The sequence below is a fragment of the Myotis yumanensis genome, unplaced genomic scaffold (genome assembly GCF_028538775.1).
Source record: "Myotis yumanensis isolate MYYU_CA2020_CCGP unplaced genomic scaffold, mMyoYum1.0.hap1 SCAF_2, whole genome shotgun sequence".
In the NCBI taxonomy this organism is placed as follows: domain Eukaryota; kingdom Metazoa; phylum Chordata; class Mammalia; order Chiroptera; family Vespertilionidae; genus Myotis; species Myotis yumanensis.
Genome location: NW_027223753.1, coordinates 96,961,679 through 96,982,791, shown reverse-complemented (window position 1 = coordinate 96,982,791; position 21,113 = coordinate 96,961,679). Strand labels below are relative to the sequence as shown.

General features: G+C 46.4%; 1 protein-coding gene across 1 annotated transcript in view; it reads left to right on the top strand.

The window, feature by feature from the left end:
• Nucleotides 1-10,177: 10,177 nt before the first annotated feature.
• Nucleotides 10,178-21,113, top strand: part of IRF4 (interferon regulatory factor 4) — a 52,991-nt gene continuing 42,055 nt past the window's right edge. The window contains exon 1 of the mRNA XM_070405834.1: nt 10,178-11,972. The gene's annotated coding sequence lies outside the window, so the exon portion shown is untranslated. The remainder of the gene's footprint in view (nt 11,973-21,113) is intronic.

Here is a 21,113-nt window from a genome sequence, read left to right as displayed (position 1 = left end):
AATGTATTGGGTTCTGGTTCTTTTTAGTTTTTGTCTCAACAGGGAACCCCACTTTCAGCATCTGGAACTGCTCACATCACTCAGGCAGAGACAGCTAATGAACTCTAGTGAGAGCCTATAAATTCTAGTTATCGTGTGTGTGTGTACACGCATGCACACAGCTGTGTTTTATTGTTTTGAGTTGTGTTTTAGAGAAATTCTTAACCTTCAGGGCGTCCTGTCTGCAACTCAAGGGACATGTTGAGCTCAGGTACCTGAGCACCCAGGGAAAAGGCAGAGCTTGTGTTGCACAACATGAGTTGATCAGGAAGGCTGCTCTGTAAACCCGCCTCTTACCATAGAAATGGGGAACACACTGTCAAGCCCTGTGATCCACTAGACGGCTCCTCCCATCCTGACTCTGAGCTATTAATAATTTTATTAAGAATGTGCTTTCAACATGCTGTATTTATACATGTACTTAACAAGAAACCACCAAGACTTCAGAGGGAAGTTCCTCTTCCCTTTCCTTGTATTGCCAGAGAAAGGGGAGAAACTGAGAAAAAAAGAAAAACTGCCTTCGACTTGTTGTGGGAGGCTTGAGCACCTCCATCCCTTGGGATCTAGCAGGGGCTCCTCGACCCAGGCTCGGGGAGTCATGTAACACCCTGACTGTGTTTCATTATGCAGAGCTATCTTGACACTTCGCTCTCGTTTCCCTCCCATTAGAGACCTGTGACTGTAATAACAGAGCATAATTATTTTAGCTAGTATCAAAATTAGTGTTCCATTTTGCACCTTAGGCTTAACCACCTTATTGAGTATCTGACTAAAGGTTGCAAGTGTGCCCTGTCTGTCTCTCCATCAGGGGAGAATTACCAGTGCATGTTTGAACATCTGCGAATGGGGTTTATTTTGGCTGCAGACCTCTATGCAAACTGTTGATCATAAAGAGTTAGTAGTTCCTGAAGCTTCTAGTTCAGGTCATTAGAGTTGGTGCCAAAAGCTATTTTAACAGGTGACTGAAAGTACTCAGCCGCTCAGTATTCTAATTGAGTGTGATGTGGAGTTTATTTAGAGGTAGAAAAAACTTTCTGTGTGGGATTTTTGTACAAAGGCCTGTTTAAGAAAACTAGGTGGGAGTTGGGAAGGCGTTGGTTTTTTTAGCTAACAGTCCCTTCTAGGAATAATGTAGTTTGAGATAGCTTTTGGAAACAATGCCAATCCCACCATTTGCTCATTTGCATAGCTTGACCCAAGAAGATCACATCAGTGTACAGTGGCCTTCCCACTTAGCTGCTCAGTCCTCCAAGACACACACGTACCCAGCAGCATGCACGAATGGAGCATCACAACCAGCATGGTGTTGGCCCCTCTTCCCTTGAGGTCTACGTACGTCTACTGTCTTCCCCTTAGCCTCATGCACCCACCCCCAGAAGTGGCCAGAAATGGCACAAACAGGAACCATACTTTCTGGTGAGCAGGTTTGCCTTTTGCTGCTCGGCTCTGGGTTTCCCCAAGGCCCTGGTGGGGAGCCTTTTTGGAAAATAAAAATCAAAAAGGCCTCTACATTTGTACTAAAGAAATGTCACCTTCTGCTTTGCAAAGGGTGTGCCCTTCGTGACCAGAGGCCCAAGTGGCACAGAACTTCCTCAGAACAGGAGTCCCTAGAGAGGCTTGTCATGTGCAGGTCAGATGTTCTGATTCTCCCTGGTCTGTGTTGAGCTGCACTGATGTGGTGGCCGAGGGAGAGGTGAGGCATGAGGAGGAGCATTGCTTGACTTGGTGGTGGCTTTCATCACTCTGAAAATGAGCTGCATCCCAGCCATCTGCCTGCTATCACTACCTGTCTTCCTCAGGTGCCCATGGAGCAGGTGTGGTAAGGGGCTGTGTTTAACAAATAGGAGGCTGAAGTATTGAACCAGTGAGCTGAGCAGGCGGGCAAGGTGGTCACATGGCAGGCAGGCCTAGCTAAGTCCAGTTTGATCCCGGTTCTCTGGAATACCTTGGGGAAGTCCTGGAGGAGGCAACCCACACATGTGGGCAACTTCTTCTCAAGATTAACATGAAAGAAACTCCCTGGAAGGGGTGAGCAGTGCTAGACGGCACCCTGTTTGGTGGCACGGTGCTGCGTCAGAGCCAGTCTGCCTGCAGCCTTCCTGGATGCAGTGTGTGTGTCCCGGAAGCCCCTCCTAATCCCAGAGACCTTTCGTCTAGGTAGAACAGCCAGCCCCATTCAGGTCAGCCGTCACTGAGCACTGGTGTGTGGTGGGAGCCGGCATCCAGACTTGTGAGAGATATTTTAATGTTACCCCCATTTTTAGATGAAGAACCCAAATGCTAGAGAGCTTGAGCATTACCTAGTCACAGAGCTAAAAAGTGGCCAGATGAGGACTGACATCCAAGCACTCCTTTCAAAATGCCAATACCACCAGGAAGGCTGGACTAACGAAATGCTGACAACCGTGGGCATTAGAGTCAGCGTTGTTTTCTGAAGATGGCTTCCCATTAGATTGGAGGCACTTTTGCTGCCACACACACCTCTGACCGGGCATTTCTGATTAGCCTGGAGGAGCAGGCAGAGAGCAGGGTGAGCCGGGCCCCAGGAGGCCCATCGCAGGAACCCAGAGTGGCCCCTGTGTGGAGTGGTGGGATCAATGCCTGGCCCCCTAAGCAGATGGTCTTCTGTCCTACATGTGCCATCGTTACTCAGATTGAGGCCTCCAATGTCTGGTGTGGGTTTTACAGAAAGCTTGGGGATTGCTGTGATGAGTGTCTTCATTTGAGTTGAATAAGGACAGAGCAAAGGAGGCAAGAGTGGATATTGAAGCAACCCAAGACTGGCAGGATGCCTCCCAACCCTCAGGGCTGAGGGGCGGGGCCGGGATTGGGTTTCCAGAACCCAGTAAGAACAGGCAAGTGCCAGGGTGCCCGCAGAGCAGGGTGGGTCTGTGAGCAGTGTCAGAAAGGCTGGGAGAGCAGGGTCCACGGGTCCACCCCATATTCTCCTGTCCTGCCTCTCCTACACAGGACACTGGCCAGCAGGGCAGCCTGCACGCTGTGGGCCATGTGGGATCCGAGCGGGAGAATTGCCTTACAGCAAGCGGTCCTAGCCCTCAGCTTGGGTGTGGCAGGTGGAGGAAGTGTCACTGGCTCCCAAGTATCTGAGTGTCAACAAGCTGATACTAAAAGTCCTCCTAATGCTTTGCCCCAGAAGGTGTTATCTGAAGTCACTGGCTTCACCTTTAGAACGCCTTCTAGAAACATCCCTGCCTGCCATGCACCCCCACTAACCGGCACTTACCCATGGCCTGACTGGAGGAATGCCGTCAGGGTCCAATGATATCTGGGCCTCTGCTAAGCACTGTGCCCCATGACAAGACCCTCGCCACGAAAAGTAGTGGAGGCCGTGTCCAGTGCTGCAGTCAGCCACAGTGCTCACAGCTCACCAGGGAGCCACTTCACCAAGTGCTTCACAGCTGCTCCGCAGACTGCCAGGAGAGAAGGGAAGAGCTGTGCAGGCAGCCCTGTCTTCTGAGACTTTCTAATTGAGCTGGGGAGAGGAGGCAGCACTCCTGACTATTCCGAGCGGAATAAATGCATGCTCTGTGGAGAGTGCCCTGCTGAGTGGAGACCTTGGGAGCAGGGCAAAGGGCATCTGGACAGGGTAGCATGCAAGTGAAGGTGTAGATGCTCTCAGACTGCCCCGCCCCAGGGAAGGTGAGAGAAGCTAGAGGTGGAGAGTGGAGGGGCAGGATTTACTTACTGAGGTAAGTCCTTATCCTGTAAGCTGGGAGTAGCCATGGGGGAACTTGGATTTGATTTGCACTCATGCTGGACAGGCTGGAGGCAGGAGAGCAGTTTGGAGGTAGAGGGTCAGGCATCATGGCCTGACTGGATGCCCTGTGGGACTTCTCTAAAGACAAATCTACCCAGTGAGGTGGCCAGCATGGTTAGACAGCCATGGAGGAGTGAGGAGGGGCTGTTCTGCATTCATCAGAAGCAGGAGCAGAGTTGGAGGCAAAAGGTTATTGGCAGGTAGCACCTGCCACAGACCGGGGGGGGGGGGGGGGGGGGGGGGGGGGGGGTTGTCACTGGACAGAGGGCCAGAGGCCACAGGGCAGCCCCCTCTCCTCTGCTTGAGGAGCCTGGGGGCAGGTGTGGCTGGTGGTTCAGGGGAGGGGCCTGGGGATTGTGATTTTGTTGCCTGGAGTGGCCAGAACTCAGGGCACTCACCAGACTCACAAGTTGGCACAGCCTGGCTGCTCCCCTGGGCACCGGGTGCTAACCTGCAACCTTGCAGACACTTCTCCACAAAATCTCATACAGTAAGACTTCCCGAAATGCTTTACCCCCAACTCCAGTGCTGCTCTGTTTGCTTTCCACTGCTGCTTGGTCACTGGGGTCTCTGACTTGAAGCCCCCCTCTCTCCCCCACCTCTTCCCCCTCCCTGTTCCTCCTTCCCTCCCCCTCCTCCCCTCCTCTCTCCCCTTCCTTCACCCCTCCCTCCCCTTCACCTCCCCTCCATCTTGCTTCCCCTCCCTTTCTCTCAGATTAGAGCTGGGTGCCTTGGGGAAGCAGGAAAGCAACCCCAGGAATTAGGGAATTTCATCTGCCCCTCCTCAGCAGCCACCAAGAGTGCAACAGAACCCCTCCACTCCCAGTACAGATGTGGAACATTTATAAAACAATGTTTAATAAATAGCTAAACATTGGCCTATTTTTTATTACCACCACAAGCCAGCAATCAATCCTAAAGAGCCAGTGATAAAATATGGCTCTCTGCAAAAATGCTTCTGTTGACCTAAGTTCTAAGTCTGAACAATGGTGGTGTCTACAGTGGAGTATTAATAGTACACTTCAAACGTTCCGCTACATCTCCTTTAATTAACAATGTATTCTTTACCGAACAGAACGTGCAGAACTCCCAGTTAGCAGGCAGGACATGGGGGATTTTTTTTCCAGTAAATTCCGGATGGTGTGGAATCAGAGCTCCATGGGGCAGTTCCATCTCCAGCCCCTGTCATGTGCAGAGTAAACTGGAACCAGCTTGGTCGGCTACTTCAGTCTGTGGTTCTGTGGCCACTGCATGCTTGCCTGTCTTTACAATGTTTTGAAAGTGGAGGTATTTGAAAGCCACTAGAATTGATCCCAAAGAAGCATAAACATGCTGTTTATAACTTGATGTAAAATGAGATTTTTATTAGTCTCTCAATCTCATCCTTTTGTTTAACACATTTCGTAACTATTTGTATATCTGTTCTTAACATGAAAGAAATTTTTCAAAATTCAAATAAAACAAAAGTTTTGTATCAATGATGAATGAAGATAGAGTGACATAAAGAGAAGTTCAATTTTGACAATACACTTACAAATTTGCAGAAGTTAAGACTGAAAAACAAACTGTAATTCATTAATATGATAAACCAACATACAAGTTTATGTTTTTCCTCATTTCCTAAAATATTCATTATTGTAATTTAAAAGTATTAATACATGAATTTTTCCTTCTTTTCACTGTTACCTTTTTGTTCTTATTTATATATTGTCATGATAAATAGAAAATGCCATACAAGAAGGTTTTCACAGCATATATTTCTTTTCTATCTTCCTATCCTTTGTTTCGTTCCACAACTGTTACTGGTTGCCACACAAGTGACCTGGTGTCAAATTCAGTAAGTATGCACCTGTGTTTATAAGGTCCTTCATGAAAACAAAACCAGCTTTATGTGCTTCACTGTCTTCTTTCTGTATCAGCACCCTTTTCTTAGGAAATGCTGGAGGCCCTGGGAGCCCATCTGATTTCGCTGTGGCCAGTGTCGGTGGGCCCTGTCCCCTATTCTCATTTGGTTTTCTCACATCTCCTGAGACTTGGCCAATTCATTTTTCCTATAGAGACAGAAGTGAAAGGATAATGAAAATTCTCTTTTCACATGTTCCTCTCATTTTTCTGGTTCTTTCTTCAAAGATAATTGAAGGTTTCTTTGTTTATTTTCGAGGACCCTGCTGAGACAGCTGCTTTGTTTTTCCTTTCCTGTGTTCTCCAGAAGTTCCCCTTCTATTGCAAGGTTCAGTATATGACAGTCTACACTTCACAACATGGCAATAGGGGCTGAAGCTTCCCCTTTTTGTCAAAGAATTCCCAATTTAAAGTGTGTCTTCAAACTACCAACTTCCCCCCGCCCCGCCCTCTACCCTGTGCCTTCCAGAGAGAATTCTAATCTATGTACACATAATTTATTAAAACTACTTCCTCTATTTAGTGATGGGACCTAATTTAAAATTGGTAAATTTTTGATAATTACCAGCCATGAACCTGCCCTTCTTCTGTGCTGAAATCACTGCATTTCTCTAACATGAGCTGCAAGTCCCTCCCAGTGAACCTTTGGCTTCAGGCAGGGCTGGAACACAGCTGGGTTTTGCACCCTCTCCTACCATGAACTCGTGTCAAGTCATTGGTCCTACAGTGTTCTCTGCTCCTCCCCTCTTCACCTGCTGTCAGAGCCTCCCAGTGGCCTTGCTTTGTTCAGGCTGTCACTACACCCCTGAGACGAGCAAGCATGGAGGTAGGGACCCCTGAAGGCTCCTGGCCCCACTCTTGTCCTCCAGATCTATAACCCTCAGCCACAGCACCAGGCCTGTGCTCTTCACCTCACACCTCTCTCCTCTGTCCTCCCACGTGTATATTCTTGGAGCCACATGGCCTCCTTCTCTTTTGTGTTCAATGAGTTGGGCCGAGCCCTCTAACAGAGAACAAGCCTTCCCTACCCACCTACCCCATTTTTAGAACTATGCTCAGGACCCTCCTTGCTCCATACAGTTAGCACTCTGGGAACTGTAGAAATTTGAGCGCACTGTGAAATGGGCAGGACCTGGTCTAACCCAAGTGAAGCCTCAGGGTTTTCCCTGTCTGCTCACCTCACGTGCTTCTGATTCTTCTTTAAAAATAAATGGTCCAGCTGGTGTTGCTCAGTAATTAGTACTGGGAGGTCGCTATTTCGATTCCGGGCAGGGTGCATGCCTGAGCAGCAGGCTTGATCCCCACTGAGCATCATGCAGGAGGCAGCATATTGATGTTCTCTCTCATCAATGTTTCTCCCTCTCCCTTCCTCTCTCTCAAGAATCAATAAAAACATATTTATAAATAAGTCAAATGTTTTAGGACTGGAATGTTAGCCTCTTAAACTTTCTTTTATTAAGACCTTCCCATTAGCATCCTAATCTTGGTTTTTTGTTTTGTTTTTTGCTTGTTTAGCAAAATCTATATATATAAAACCCTAATATGCAAATAGACCAAACTACGGAACAAACAAACGGTCTCTATGACGTGCGCTGACCACCAGGGGGCGTGGACAGAGCATGGTGGGCATCGGTAGCAGGAACATGGCAGGTGTTGGCCAACGTGGGGCAACGGTCACTGTTATTGGGGCAAGTCTCTGGTGGTTACTGAAAATTCTTTGCTCCTGCATGCTGCAGTCCCGCCCAGCGCTTGCACCCACTGCTAGTGCCGGAACCGTCACTCGCACCCGCCACTCGCACCCACCGGCCCCAATCACCCCTCAGGGCTTCTCCACCTCCCCATGCTCCTGAGAGGTGATTGGGGCCAGCAACTGCTTCTCACACCTGCTTGCACCCACTGCCCGGTGCCAGCCCCTTTCCCACCTGCTGCCAGCGCCCAGCGCTGGTCCCTATCGCTCGGTGCTGTTAGCGAATGTGAGCTGTGGCTGCTGGCCTGATCACCCTGAGGGCTTCTCCACCTTCCCCTGCTTCTGAGGGGCGAATTGGGGCAGCAGCCACCACTTGCACGCACTGCTGGCAACGGCCCCCAATCACTCCACGCTGTCAGTGGGTGTGAGTGGGGCCTGCGCCGTCAGCACAGGGGAGCAGTGGGTAGTGGGAGCAGGGCTGCCCGCAGACATGGAACTGGGGACCGCGGCAGGAGGCGCCAGGTGGGAGCACAGAGGATGGGCCAAGACCCGCTCCTGTGCCCACCACAACTTCATGGCCCACAGTTTCTTTCAAGGTGCACAAATTCCTGCACTGTGGCCCCTAGTAATAAATAAAAGTAAAAAAAAAAAAACACCTCATGCTGCCATGTTCCTTTCCTTTTTCTGTGTTTAAGTCAGTCAGTCAAAATTATTGGTGCCTCCAGTCTCTCTCAGCAATGGGCCAGACCCCTGCCTAGCTCAACCCACATGTCCACTCAAGAGCGTCGGGGGCTGCCTTTGGGTGCAGAGGAAAGGCCTTCTCCAGGGTCCTCTTCTGTGAATTGCTTCTGCAGCCCCAACCAGAACCTATCCACCCTTTTCTGGTTTTACCAACCTCCTGTTGCTTGGATTTTTTAAACTATTATATATTTCTTATAATGTCGATGACCTTATTCTTGTCACCTTTCACTCAAATCCATGCACTTACTATCTGATAGCCTTGTTGTATTTCCTGGATTTCCTCATTCACTGCCTTTCTCACAATTTACACTCATTTCTGAGAAGAGTTTGATGCTGATTGTTTGCTGTGAAACTAGCTCTGGACAAAGTTCATGGTACCAGTTAAAACGGTTGCTCAAAGCAACTTTCTCTCAGATGCAACTTCTGATGCTGAAATTGCTCTCAGGAAAAGATAGGCACTCACACTGAGCTCCCTGGCAAGGTGCCCCTGCCTGAGCAGACGGCCCGGCTCCCGGGCACACCTCGGTTCCGAGCTGAGATGCCCTGGCGTCCTGCCTCGAAAACAGGGGCCAATACATACATGCTTTACTTTACAGCATCTTTCCTTCAGGTTTCTTGGAGAAAAGGCCAGACTGGTTTTTCTGTCCATCAGCTTCTTTCTGAGATTATGAAAATGTGCCCCCCCCCCCCCCCCACCCCCCCCCCCCCCCCCCCCCCCCCGCCAAATAAAAGAAGTCTACAATGGAATTAAGAAACTTACTTTTGCTTGGTCAGTTCTATAAGGTTAATCAAGTGTTTTCTACTTATAGAGCACTTTCACATATATTTATTCATTTCCTAACAAACACGGGGAATTACTAGCACCCACGCTTAGCTGCTGGCCAGAGGAACCAGGTCTAGAACTCAGGTCTGGCTCTCGCCCCAGCGCTCTTTGCCCCGCACTGTGCTGGAACCAATGGAAAACGAGCTCTTCATGTGAGCAGGCTGCCAAAATTATTAGAAACAAAGGTCGGGCAACTTTATCATTTGACATAGTTGGTTCTCAATGAATGAATTTATGAATTAATACAATGGAAATAAATAGTGAAGAGGCCACAGTTAACTGCTCTGTGAGAGAAGTCTTCACATGATACATTTATGCAGGGAAAGTGCTTTCCTTGAGGACTTTGAACCTGAAATCATTTTTGAGGCACAAAGACTCGAGTCGGTTGTGTCTGGGACCCGCTGGACAAGCCAGTGAGCAGTATCTAGATTCAGAGGGGGCAGCAGGTAGAGGCGAGGTCTGTCTGGGAGGAACACCACTGGAAGAGCTAAGAGAAGCCAAAAGAGAAGTACCCAGGAAGGCGCAGGTGCAGGAAGCAGCAGAAGGAGGCAGAGCTGCAGGGGAGGGAAGGGTGAGGTGGTCCAGGAACCCAGCAAAACCCGAAGAGGGGATTTGATCCGGGTCAGGGCAGACAGTGCAGAAACAAGTGCTCAAACAGGAGTGGGGCCGTGTGCGCCTGGGTATCTGCGGTGGTCAGATTGAATGCTCGGTTATAGATTCTAAGAAACACAGTTCTGGATCAATGAAAGCTGTTCAGTCTTATCACCAAATTGTCAGATGTAAGTTAATACTTTAACATCATAGAGCTCATCTCCTCTTGCCCAGAGATAAGAATTATTTTGCTCCAAAACTTAAAGACAAAACAAAACAAAAAAACACAGAGAAAACTCACGTCTCTGAAAAGTAATTGACTTTTTAAAAAAAAAACTTTGATCTAGTATCCTGCTACTTTGTCAAATTCATTTATTAAATCTAGTAGTTTTTGGTGGATAAAAAAGATGTGGTATATTTTCACAATGGAGATACTATGCAGCTGTCAAAAAGGAAGGATTTTCTTACCTAACTGGTGTGGCTCAATGGTGGGAGCATTGACCCATGCACCAAGAGGTCACCCATTAGATTTCTGGTCAGGGCACATGCCTGGGTTGTGGCCTCAATTTCCCAGTAGGGGGCATGCAGGAGGCATTGGACTGATGTTTCTCTCTCATCAATGTTTCTATCTTTCCCTCTCCCTTCCTCTCTAAAATCAATAAAAACATATATATTTTTTTAAAAAAGGATCTCTAGGGGCTAGCAGCAGTGGGGTAAAAGGGGGGGGGGAGATATCTAATACTGTCAACAATAAAAAATATATTTAAAAAAAGATCTCTTATCCTTTGAGATAGCATGGAGGAACCTATAGATTATTATGCTAAGTGAAATAAGCAAGTTAGAGAAAGACAAGTATCATATGATCTCACTTATATGTGGAACCTAATGAACAAAATACTGAAGAACAAAACCAGTCCAGAGACATGGAAACATGGCACAGACTGAGGAATCTCAGAGCAAAGGGAGGGAAAATAGATTAGCCAAAGAACTTATATGCATAGCCTGGATACACACAATAGTTCATTGAAGGCCTGGGGAGTGCAGGGTGAAGGAGTCAAGGGGGGAGGGGAGCGAACATCTGCAATACTGTCAACAATAAAGATAAACTAAAAAAAAAAAATGAAAAGTTTGAGTAGGACATGGAGCAGTTGAAGACTAGTCACAGCCATTCTAAAGAGACAGTAGGACATATCTCAGAAGGGTGAAGGTGAAGATATCCATGGCTTTCTTACTGGAATAAACCTGGTCAAGATGCTGAATCAGCACTCTCTGCTTTGTTTTCTGTAAGTTTAAACTCAAAGATTAGAAAGCAGAAAACCGTAATGTTCTTCAGAAATAAAAGACAGCTCGGTGTTTTGGAAAGTAGCCTAACCAGCACCTGCCGGGTAGCAAGGCTTTTGTTTTGTCCCAGCATGATCACAGAGCTCGACAGCCATCGATATGTGAAAAGAACACATATCAAACCTCTTCTGAAGCTTATATGTATTTATTTGCTAAAAAGAGGTAGGCAACACCTAAGGTAAATCAAACCACTTTGGATCTCTAGTGATGTCACCTTGTATTTATTCCCATATTCTGGGGTAAGTTTGCGTGTAAAATGTCTTTGTTGTCCGAATCCTGCTCAGCACATGTCACTGCAGAATTACGATGTGTGCATCTAACAGGACACGCGTGGGACAGATACTGTCCTGGCGGTCTCTCAGTGCTGTTGTCAGAGATGATCAGTGAACAGCAAACATTCTGCCTGCCGGATAGTTTCCAGGACACTGGTGGTGTAGTCAGGGAGAGCAGTGCCCTTCCTGCCCTCAGCCCATTTGCACATTGGGCCCCATCAGAATTATTTATCATTCCAGTGGGTTTTCCTGGAATGCTGCAGGCATTGTGGGACCTGCTGCCTTCCTGGCTGCCTCCTGGCTCAGGCACAGAGTGATTTTTCAGTCCTCAGTTTACTAGGCCTTAAAACCTGGACAGAATTTCAATGTTCTCTAATATATCAGATGTAGAGTCGTTAAAAAAAGAAAGCATCTTTTTCGTGTGTGACCTTAAGGAGAAATTTAAATTATTGAAGTCATCTCTTCCATGTCCCCACAGTTCCCAGCTAAAATTGGGGGGCGGGGATAAATTTACCATCAACACATACCTTTGCCTAAACTTTCACCAGATTGAGGTCTTGGGATAACTTACCCAAAGGCCCCAAAGTCTAACCAACTTCTCCCTTTTCTTAGCGTCTTCCGAGCTGAAGATTCTAGAATGTTGTGAAGACTAGTCACAGACATTCTAAGTGCTGCCTCCCTTAAGGTTGTGGATTTGGCCAAGTTAATGTGCATAACTTAACCGGGGAAAGTTCCTTCACCCGACCTGCTAACAGGCCCAAGCAGGTCATGCGCTCCTCGAAGTAAAGAGTGAACACAGTAAGTATCTTTACAGTGAATCACAGCAGCTGAACATTTCCCAAGAAGCTATGCGCTCAGTAAGAGTCCCCAGAAGTTTTCTAAATGGTCACACCGCTTTATTTCATGCACAGCAAAGGAGAGTTTGGGTTTTTTATTTGTTCATGTTTTTTACTATGACAGAGGTTTGAGTGAGCAATGGGGAGTCCTGGGTGGTTTTAAAACTCTTTTCTGGCCACATATAATGTCACCCTAGGCATGTTTCATCGTGAATGTGAATTACTTCATATACTAACAGAAAGCCCAGAATGTCTTACACAGCAGTCCCCAGCAGATCACTCTGTCTCCTTCCTTGCCATGTCGAACATGGCTGACCATGCGTGCACGATATTTTCCATAGAAAGACACATTGGCAGTGACTGAACAGCCCGTTGAGTTGCATCAGGTGTTAACAGACGTGCAGCTGTCTGGCCGGCAAAATATTGTGGGCTTGCTCTAACGGTCGTCTGGGTGATAGAAGTGGGGATTTGATGTCTGTTTTCTGGAGGCTTCCTCCATAGTTAAAGGAAATCCCTGTGATTGGTTTACCTCCAGTTTTGATTCTCTTCTTCTGCAATACATTTTACCCTCCTAGTTTGTTTTTCATGTGTGTTTTTAAAAAACAACTTTATTAAGCTAAAACTTACCATAAAATTCACTCATCTAAAGTGTATAATTCGGTGATCCTTATGGCACCTACAAGTCGTGAAAGCTGTCACCATAATCCGGATTCAGACATCCTCATGCCCCAGCAAGATCCTCGTGCCCAGGTGCAGCCAATCCCCACTCCTGCCTCGACACTGGCAGCCACTGATCTTCTCTCTGTTTCTGCAGACGTGCCTTTGCGGGACATCTCATCTAAATAGGATCACACAGTATGTAGTCTCTTGTGTCTGGCTCCCTTCACCTAACATAAAGTTTTTGCGATTCATCCATGGTGCAGCATGTATTGATGTTTCTTTCCTTTTTATTGAATGGCCTGGTTTGTTTTTATTGGAGTTAGAGGCTGATCGAGAGTGGGTTGGACTGTGGTTCTCCTCTTGGGCCAATCTGTGGGATCACTGGAGCCATTTGGATTGTCACAACTGGGATGGCGAGGGCTACTGGCATCCCACAATGCCAGGACAGCCCCACAGCACAATATTATGTGGCCCAAATGTCAATGGTGCTGAAATTGAGAATCCCTGGGTTAGACTTTACTGAATTTCTACTTATCTTCAAAGTACTTGTTTAGAACAAAGTGTTGCATGATGGAAATCTTCCCTTTGATTGTAATACATGTCATTGGGGTCCTATCTGTCTAATTTTATGTATGTGTAAAATATGAACTCATTTGTGAAACTGATAGTTTTCTTAACACTTGGGAAAATTCTAGAGTCTCTTAAAATATTATTCAGGAAGTTGCACTATCCACCAGAGAAAAAAGTGGGAGGGAAAGAGTATGCAATTCTTGTTTTCTAGTTCATATCTCAATACAACCTGGTTTTGAAAATTTAGTAACAGAAAAGTAGCCAACAATGTTGGATGTACAGCTTATGGTTCCAGAAGCTGCAGGAACCATTTGGGAGGCTTATAATAAAAGCATTTAATCAATTACATTAAGTCAATTTAGCAACAAGTTACACCATAATTTTTGTGGCTTGAGGACCAATATTATGCACTCTAGTTATATTTTGCCAGTTCAGCTTCATAATTTTGAACCTATTGTGTAACATTAGTGAATTAAGTTTACATGGGGACAAAGGTTGAAAGAAGACAGATCTAAAAACACAAGACTAAAGAGGTTCCTACTGCCTAGCATTTGCTGCAGCATAAAACCTCTCTTGGGTTGAATAAGAAGAAATCAGCCAGAATGGAAACATTTTGTTTCCTCTGGGACCAGGGACTGGGCTATTGAGATTCCAGGAGGTGAAAGTCTGTCCCCCGTTCTGTGAGCTATGTGTGGTGATGAACGGGAAGCGAAGTGCTCTGTCTATGTGGAGCTGAGTAACTGGGAGATGGACGTGATGCGAGTCACTCTACCAGGCTTGGGAACCTGACAGACAGTGGGGTTTCGTCTGTCCCCGCAACTTCTCCTTGATCTGACCCCTCTTTTGTTCCAGGGGGCAGCTCAGCCTCAGCTTATCAGGACTCAGGCAATGATGGAGAAAGACTGGAATATGGGGAACCTGAAGTAAATGTGCTGATGGGGCAGCAATGGGGCCTTCTGGCAGCTCTTCTACCTTTGAATGTCCTTTATCACTCCTGAGTCTCATTAGCATATCACTTTCTGTCTATAATAAGAGTAAATCATTTCAAAAATGTGATGGAAGTAAACTGAGGGCAAAATACACACACGCACACACACACACACATGTGCATATATAACACATATACACACCTGGACATTCAATGTGTGCATGTACAGACACACATGCACACATAACATGAATATATGCACACCTGGATACATACATGAACTCTTACATAATACATTAAATATGTGCACACACATACATGTCTGCAGACTCTCATGCACACACATATTCCTCAGGATTATCATAGGTGCTTTTTCCCCATTCATTCATCACCCTCACAGAGATATTATGTTTCTGTGTTATAGTTACGGACTCACGCTCAATGCTCAGAGCAATTGCTCAGAGCCACACAGCTGGTATGTCATAGAGCCTGGACTGAAACCAAGTTTTCTCTAAATCCAAATCTCAGAAAAAAGCAGTACAAAAGAAAATCTTGCCTTTAAACAGCTGTAATTTCAACAATAGAAAGGTCAGTGCTCGTAGGGATGGAGGATAGGGAGACATGAATAGGCAGAGCACAGAAGCAGTGAAATACTCTGTATGTTATAATGATGGATATATGTCATTATACACTTTTCCAAACCCAGAGAATATACAACACCAAGAGTGAACACTAATGTAAACTATGGCTTTGTGGTGATGGTGTGTCAATGTAGGTTCTGGTATAACAAATGTTACACCTCTCTGTGAGGGGTGTTGATGCTGGGGAAGGCTGTGTGTGAGCATGGGGGAAAGGGAAAAGGGACCAGAAGTATATGGGAAAACTCTGTATCTTTCTCTAAATTTTCATTGTGAACCTAAAACTTCTCTGAAATAACTAAAGTCTGTAAAAACAGATATAGTAACTCCACACATAAGTGTTCCAACTTAGTCATTCTGACACCATTCAGAAAAGAGTCAGCTTGGCCGGTCAAATGCCCTACCTGAACTTGAAGTTCAGAAATATGACAAATTTTAGTCTGTTTCTCTCTCTCTCTCTCAATGAAAGTAACTTTTTTCCTGAAGATAAAAATGACATTTGCTAATTAATTAAATAGTATATATATGTATATGAAATATTTTTTAAAAGTAAAAATTACCTCTACCTCTTCACTTAGAGATAAGCAATGTTAACATCTGAATATTGCTCCTGCTATCTAGGCAGATTAGATGGGTGATATAGATGATGGATAGATAGATACATAGATAGATAGATACATAGACGGATGGTAGATGATAGACAATTGACAAGAGTCATATAAAGGATACCGTGTTATGGAGACTGTCATATAGCAGAGGCTACTTTTACTCAACAGTTTAGGTTGATATTCCTTGTCAATACATCTAATTCTATATCATCATTATAAGAGCCACACTATTCATAACTATGATCTATTTAACCTATATTCTCTCTCTCCTTTTTCTCTAACGCCCACTTGGGAGAGTGGGGCAAGAGAAGTAGACCTCAAAAGCTTAACATTTGATAAAGGAATCAACCAACACGGTCTGCACAGAACAAGCTTCAGTAAGCCAAGACCCCTTGACTCGGCTGAGCCAGATAGAGACTGGATTTGGACTAATGCCAAAGTTTGGCACCAAAACTAATACAGTGGATGCATATGACTTTTTGAGTCCACCCTGTCCCAAGAACATGCCTTCCATTCTACAGAGAAATTCAGTCATGCTCTTGCCTCACCTGGAGGCTCAGTCACCTCTCTGAGCTTCTCCCCTCCATTTAGAAACACTGTAGGGTCTCATGCATGACTGCTTCCATCATGGTGTTTCTGCTCTGTTCTCAGTGCTGGGAAGATATGTTGTTGTTTTTTGGGACATTGAGATCAGAGCCAATTTTTTCAGTGTTATTCATTCACTGGACAAGTATTAACTAACCGCCTACTCTGTGTCATTCAGTCTTCCAGGTCCAGGCATACATCACCAACAAGACAGACATGAATGCTAGTGGAAAGGGAGAGAAAGTCATCTTCCATGTAAGGAAGTTAGGGATTGCAGGGCATACAGCCTCAAATGAACATCTTGTGAACACATTTCTGCAAGCCTAAGTGATTTTCTGAGATAATTATCCAGAGTTCATCCTGGGTCAAGGGATCTGCACATTCAAATGCTGTTGGGAATACCAGACCAAACTATGCCTCATACGACAGAGCAAAACAGTGGAATGTGGTCTCTCTCTCTCTCTCTCTCTCCATTTTCTCTCTCTCTCCCTCTTTGTCACACACACACATACACACACACACACACACACCCCATAATGAAAAGAACGAGATGTAAATGAAGGCCTCACTCTCACTTTTAAAAAGCTATTCTAGAGATAATTATTTTGATTTTCAGTGGTGGGAGATGTTAGAGAGAAGGAAAGTGTTTTGAGAATTGTCTTCCTGTTCATCTTCTCCCTCCAGAGCTGACTAATGGATGACCCTCCCAGAACCTCAGAGAGGAGTGGCATGTTGTATGTTGTCCTTACTTTTCCCCTTAAGCTTGTGTCTGTTCCTCCATCAGGGTGACACTCTGTCCCCTTAGGAAATGTTTGCCACCGATGGAGACCTGTAAAATATCTGGGATAGGAGACTCTTAGTTCAGGAAGAAATAGCTACCTTTTAGAATGTCACCCCCTAACCCCCATTCTCTGGACAGTCTGGAAATATCTGGACAGTCCCAGGCCCCAGGCCTCCCTCTGCCTTCCAAGCCTGCCTTCTCTGATCCCCTTCTCATTCTTAGGTCTTTTGGGGAGATATTTTATTTTGTAAATAAGAGGATTACAATTACTATTCTTTTTAAAATGGAACTCAGGAAATATGTATCCTGGAATCTTTAGGGACACGCAGTGGCCTAAAGTGCACATTGGTTTCACATGGTGAGATTTGTCCAACTGCCCGGCTGGGTCGCTCTGCCACCGCACACTGAGAGCACGCGCTCTTTGTGTCTTTATACTGTGTCTTCCATAGACCACGGAGCATTTGGGCAAGAGTTTCTGTTAACCCCGTAATGTTGTCAGAAGAAGGTACTTTTCATGGTCCTGAGAGGAAAGGAGGTTTATTTCATGCTTGCTCCATCACAAAGGGCGGGGCGATCACTAGGGAGGATGGCGCCACCAGCTCCTCCTTCTGGCCGTTGCCTCGGGTGTTAACAAACCTGTGTCATTCAGCAGCAGGTGACTGCTGACCTCTCCTCCTTCAGACTGTGGGAAACTTGAACAGGGTCACAGAATTACAAATGGTGCAGCCGGGCCTCGATTTGCACATGGCCAGGCCTCTCAGGCATGCTCTTGACCTCCCTCCACACTGGGAGAGCTCAAGTGCTGCAGGCCTAGGCAGAAATGCTCCACAGGTTCCCGCTCTGTCCTTGGGGCCATAGGGATCCAGAGAGCACAGGTCCTGGGTCTCCAGGACAGGGATGTGCATTGGCAGGACCACATGCGGCTCAAGAGAAGCTCCTGACCCACCCGCCCTTGGTGAGCTCTCATGTAGGCCTTCCCCTCCCCACTCATTCCCCCCACTCCGCGCCCCCCCCTGCCGCCAGGAGATGAGGAGAGAGAGTTCTGGATTCTCTTCTGTTCTGGATTCCAGAGAGGGCCAAGGAGTGGGGCTGGCAGCCACTCAGACGTTAAGCTTTTCCAGACTTTTAAAAAATGAAATAAAAGTATACAAAGCACAATATAGCAAACAGCTAGGGTCCCACTGTGAGAACCAATAGTGTACTTTTTCTATTGAAGATAAAACATTACAAATATTATTTTTGTAACCTTTTAAAAACAAGCAAAAATCTCATATATTGTTCAGAGATGCACATATAAAGGAAAGAGATAGGTAGGAGGATTACGGACCCAAGTCTCAGTCTCGGTGGCCTCTGGGGACAGTTTAGGGAAAAGGTAAGAGACTGCAGTGTATTTGGCGCCCCATAAAGCCAGCCACATTCATACAGAATGTGTGGCCCTCTCCTGCTGCCCAGAACCATGGACTCCCTGAGAAACCACAAGGTCTGTGGGGAATGTTCTGGAAGGTTTGTGTGGTATTTGTTAACAGTTCTTCAGCTCCCAGAGGACCAGAGGGTCTGTGTGACCCATGGGCAACAGGGCTGTGTGAAACAATTGGAGGCCTTACACACTAAACACGTGCCCTTCTCAGATGCTTCCAGGGTGCTAGCTTCCCTCCTGGGACATTTGCTGTCCCTTCAGCGTGTCGTGCACCCTGGGGCTTCCTTGCTTCTGCATAAGCTGACCCTCAGTTGTCCTGCCCTTCTCTCACAGGAGGAGCCTGGCTCATAGGAGGGCTGCTGAGCTCCCTCTCCATCAGGACATAGCTCCTTGTCCCTGAACACTCCCTGCTTCCCCAGGCACACTCCTTGTTGCACCCACAGAACAGCATCAGCAAAGCTCTTCTAGTACATAACTTATCACAGTGTATCCTGCATTGTGTGTGCATGTGTGTGTGTGTGAGTGTGTGTGAGTGAGTGTTGAGGATGTGTGAGTGCATGTATGTAAGTGCATGAGAGTGAGAGTGTGTCTGAGAGTGTATGTATGCAAGTGTGTGAGAGTATGTGAATGTGTAAGAGTGTGTGTTTCTGAAAGTGTGTGAGTTTGAGAGTGTATGTGAGTGTGTAAGCGTATGTGAGTGTGTGTTTCTGAGAGTGTGTGAGTGTTTGTGAGAGTGCATGAGTTCTCTGAAGTCAGGGATGGTGTCTTGCTCATCTCAGCACCCCCATCTTTCAACACACTGCCTGGCAGAAGTGTTATCAAATGAACTACTCATTCAGTGACTGTGGGGTTTGGGTGGTTCTTAGCCTGTGTATTTTTACACAGTGCATCTCCATTTGACAGGGGAAGACTTAAGTTCACATCTCCCATCCCCTGGGATAGGGTGAAACACATACCTGTATGAGGTTCACTATCAATGACAGAGGGTGGAAATCCACTGTAGTCATTTGCTTGGGCCGCTGTAACAAACTACCACAGTCACGGTATCTTAAACAGCAAACATTGATTTCTCACAGTTCTGGAGGCTGAAAGTCCCAGATCCAGACCTGGCAGATTTTATCCCGTGAGAACTCTTCCTGAGTCAAAGACACTGGCTTCTCGCTAGGTCCTCACGTGGTAGAAGTGGCCAGGGAGCTCTCTGCGGCATCTTTATGAGAACACTAATCCTGTTCATGAGGGCTCCGCCCTATGACCTGCTCTCCTTACTAAGGCCCCACTTCCTAATGCCATTATTTTGGGTTTAGGAGTTTAACATATGGATTTGGTGGAGACATAAACATTCAGTCTACAGCACCAATATCTCAAGTGGCCACTCTGAGAACCTCAAGGGTAGGGGCTGTTTTCTTCCCCAATCTCATCAGGGGGTCCTGCAGGTGTTCATTCTGGACAGGTGGCCTACCAAGTGCCTGTGCTCAGAGGAAAGGGGCTCTGCTCTTTCATTCTGCTTTCTTTGCTAATCGTTCTTTTTGGGGTTGTCTACTTAACAGCAAATCCACTTGAGGCCCTCCCAGTGAACATGGCAGCGCCATTAGAACCCTCCCCATGGATCATGGAGCATGAAGGCCGCCTGAAAGGCCAAAATGGGCCCTATCACTCCCTAGGTGAAGCAGGAGTATTTTTTAAATTTTAGATAAAAGCAAATAAAAACAGATGTCCTATTATATATTTTTGGAGACCCCTTTCATGCTCTGCTTACTGAAAATGTAAGCACCATGTACCTGCCGTATCCCAGCCTCTAGAACAGTGCTTGGCAGATGGAGGTTGTTCAACATAGGCCAGTAAAGGAGCAAAGGTATTTGGATTGAAATCACCTTTACATGGACCAAAGACTGATAGGGTGGCAGGTAATCCACATTCAGGAGGAGTTCAGGGATTTATGGCCAGCTGTAGATCTAGGCCGGTCTCCTCCAGACTTGAGCTTTCTTGTCTAGGATGAGGATGTTCTGAGACTAAGTCTTCAACTCCACACACTGCACATAAAGTCTGAACAACTTCCCTGTAAGTTAAGAAGGAGTTGCGGCCCTATCTGGTTTGGGTCAGTGGATGGAGGGAGCATCAGCCTGCGGAAGGGTCTTGGATTCCTGTCAAGCACAGGTACCTTGATTGCAGCTTGTGGCCCCAGTGGGACACATGCAGGAGGCAGCCAATCAGTGTGTCTCTCTCACATTGATGTTTTTCTCTGTCTCTTCCATTCTCTCTAAAAATCAAAGGAAAAATACCTTCGGGTGAGGTGAGGATTAACAAACAAACAAAAAACAGAGTTGTGTAGTGGTGGTGTCCAATTTGGGAGCCTTTAGATATGCAAAGTGTTTGCTAAAAAGAGAACTTTGGTTGCACCTTCCCAAATAGGAATAACAAAATAGAAGTAATAGTCATGGTGGCAGTGGGAACAGAAGTGACAGCAGAAGCCACCCTTCACTGAATACCTCCTGTGTGCTGACACTGTCCTAGAAAGAGTGTCATAGAACCCTAAAAAGAGCCCTTAACAGCTTCAGTTACCTTAAAATAATGTCTGAGCTCCTTGACTTGACTTACCACACCTCGTCTGGGCCCACTCCGCCTCCTCCAGGCACACGCCCACCAGCACTCAGCCTGTATGCTTCTTTCCTTTTCTTGATGCATCCTGCCCTCTCCCCTAAGCACTTTCTATAAGAATCAGCACCCATTCTCACCTTCTCTGGGCCCCCCTAGCCCATCTCCCACCCTCTTGGTCATTAGGTGGGAGCATGACCATCTAAGGCAGTGGTTCTCAACCTTCCTAATGCCGCGACCCTTTAATTCAGTTCCTCATGTTGTGGTGACCCCCAACCATAAAATTATTTTCATTGCTACCTCATAACTGTAATTTTGCTACTG